A 3,385-nucleotide genomic window follows, 5' to 3' on the forward strand; every position below is an offset into this window, starting at 1 on the left:
GAGTATCACCTGCCAAACATTAACTCAAATGAGCTTGTTGAAGCCCAGTATCTGGTTTCTGACTTGACACTCCCTTGAAACAGATGCGGTGAAAGTAGTCTTTGTGGATGAAACAGAGGTTGGGAGTGCCGGGAAAGAAAAGCAAGCCTCAGCACTGTTCCCAGAAGCTGCCACTGCTGGCCCCCTGAACCTCCCCTATCGTTGTCCCGAATGCTGCCTTCCATGGACAGTCGGGCAACTCCATCTAGAGACCGTGACTCTCTCCAAGGATTCCGTCTTCACTGGTGACTGCCCAGGCTGTCTCCGACCTCAACCCTGCAGGGTATGCACCTAAACAGAACATCTCAGCAGCCCCAGACACCTGCAGTGCATCCACCCTGGAAAACCCAGTCAAGACTTTGTGCGCTCAAGCCCTTGCCCCTGCGAGCTTGACAGAGCAGAAAGGACCCAGGCAGGAGACTGCCCCACACCCGGTCCAGAGGCCCATGTCGGACACTTTCTTTCTCCAGAAGGTTCTCTCTTGAACCCCTTATCTCAGACACTGTTGTGATCCGGGTGGGCATTCAAGAGCTCCAGGTGTATTCATGAAACTGAGAAATAGGGGTGGTCTTCAGGCCCCATGTGCAGAGGCCCCAGAGGATGAGATGACTGGACGGCATCACCGATGCAATGGACATGAATTTGGGCAAACTCCGGGAGTTGGTGAGGGACAGGGAGGCCTGGCGTGCTGCCGTCCAGAGGGTCGCAAAGCATGGAAGTGACTGGGTAGCTGAACAGCAGTCAGGCCCCAAGTGCACCTCTCCACCATCTCACACACCCCTGTGACCTCCACCTTCCTTCTGCAGAGGAAGCAAGTGTGTTGGCCTGAATGATAAAAACTAGCTCTCTCTCTCCTTAGTCAGTGACCTTAGGCAAATCCCTGAGCCTCCTAGTGTTAGAACAATTCCTAAGTCATTAGAATTTAATGAAACATTGTATAAGAAGTTGCTTCTAAGCTTTGAAAGTGTTAGTCTCTCTGTTGAGATCAACTGCAACCTCATAGACTAGCCTATGAGGCTCCTTTGTCCATGGAACTCTCCAGGCAGGAATACTGGTGTGGGTTGCCATTCCTTTCTCCAGGGGATCTTCCCGACCCAGGAATTGAACCGGGGTCTCCTGCGTTGCAGGCACATTCTATACCATCTGAGCCACTCACATTTTTTGTGTGCTTTTTTTGGTTTTATTTTTAATTTCCTAACCTAGCTCAGTATGTAAAGTTGTTGGATTCCAAAACGGAAAGAAGGCCCCCTGGCCTGCTCCATCCACACCCCCTCCCTGGAGTGCTTTGGAAGACTGGATCTGAAGGGCGCTTTCACCTCAGGGGCTGCACAAACTCAGAATGAACACCGTGCTCTTGTGAGAAACAGGATCTTAAACTCTTAGCACATTATTCAGAGATGGGGGAGGGGATGAGCAGGAAAAATAAGAATGAATGAATGAATAGAGCATGAGGGAAGGAAAAGAGACAGAGGGAAAGGGTACACTCAAGGTACCCTAAGACCGCACCCCTGGTTGCACACCCCACGCAAACCCGGGACCCAAAGTGCTAACTAGACACTAACCCACACCAGCCCCCCAGGCTTTAGGGCCCACCCCACTCCCACCATCCAGCCTATCATCGCTGCCTCCCCCGGGAAACACACCTGTCCAGCCACACAGATGCCTTCTGCGGCCAACCTAATACCCACATTCGGGTGGACACAGTGATCAGAGGCAGTTAGAGCAGACCCAGGAAGATCACAAGCATTTTCCCAGAAGCTTTCGGGAAGCAACAGGGTCTGTCTACATGGTCTGCTCCAAGGCAGTCTGCAAAGAAGACTGAGGTCAGGGACAGGGGATCCGTGGCCTGGGTCAGGAGGATGCCCTGGAGAAGGAAATGGCTACCCACTCCAGTGTTCCTGCCTGGAGAACCCCTGGGCAGCAGAGCCTGGATAGCTACAATCCATGGGGTCACAAAGAGTTGGACACGACTGAGCAACTGAGAAACATCCACGGCCAGCTGTTAAGAGATAGGAGGTGGACTTTTTTTTTCTTCCTTATTGAAGTATAGTTGATTTATAATGTATTAGTCTGAGGTGTACAGCAGAGTGGTTCAAATTTTTATATATTTGTGTGTACACGTATGCATGTGTGTATGTATATGTATATTCTTTTTCACTATAGGTTTTTGCAAGATATTATAAAGTTCCCCTTGCTGAATACAGTAGGTTCTTATTGTTTACATATTTTATATAGAGTAGTGTGTATATGTTAATCCAAACTCCTAATTTATAAAATTATGAAGAGTGGTTTGAAGCCCTTACCTCTCATATTCTGCCCTAAGATGGGTTGTCAGATGTAGCAAACAAAAATACAGGACACCCAGTCCAAAATTTCAGGCAAATAACAAATAATATTTTAGGATAAGTCTGTTCCATGTAATAGATTTGGGACAAACATATACTAGAGTGATTATAGATTGCTTCTTTAACATTTGATGTAAATTGGCTGTCCTGTGCTTTGTCTGAGAACCTGACTGCTGAAGGCTGCTGGCTGCACCTGGGCAGCGCCTCCTGGGTAAGGGTGTGAGACTCAAAGCTCACTGTTCTCCATGGGAAGCAGTTCAGCCTTGGCCTCAGCATTACAGCCACTGAGATGTCTGACCCAAAACAAGAAAAGCAGAGGGCATGTGTCAGAGTAGAAATTGGTGCGCTGAGCCTGTTAAGGGAACCACCGACTAAAATTACCTACCCTGGCCAGGCAAGAGAGTAACCACTTGCATGAGTTAACTTCCAACCAGAGGTCCTGGCAAGGAACGCAGAACTAACAAGTTACCACCAACCGGAAGAACTCAGGAAAGGTCGAAAGGAGAGAGGCGACATCAGTCCCTATGTCTTACTAACTTCCGAAATTCCTTCTGGCTGGAATCCATCTTCACTGAGGGATGCACACACCACCAGCAAGGACCCTGAGTCAGAATGACCGGCCAGAGACCACCCAGGCACTAATCCCATCACCATAAAACCTGAGCCAGCCAGCCCCGTAGAAGAGCAGTTCTTCCGGGTCCCCTCGCCCTGCGGCTCTCTACCTGGGCACCTTTTCCCAATAGAGTCTCTTGCTTTGTCACTTACGTGTCTCCTCAGACAATGCCTTTCCAAACATTAGACATGAGCCCACTCTCGGGCCCCAGAAGGCAACAAATCCATGACCCTGAGATGAACACTATGCATATGGAGACAGGGAGGAGAGCTTTTCTCCGTCTCCCATCACAGTTTCCCTCTTCTTCCTGCTTCCCACCAAAGCAAAGGGCAAAATCTCCTTTCATTTGCTAGTAGCCTCTGTCTGTGGCAATAATGAGCTTTCCTTG

The sequence above is a fragment of the Bos grunniens genome, chromosome 12 (assembly GCF_055505025.1).
Source record: "Bos grunniens cultivar Pamir isolate PY7600 chromosome 12, Bosgru_T2T1.0, whole genome shotgun sequence".
NCBI classification, from domain to species: domain Eukaryota; kingdom Metazoa; phylum Chordata; class Mammalia; order Artiodactyla; family Bovidae; genus Bos; species Bos grunniens.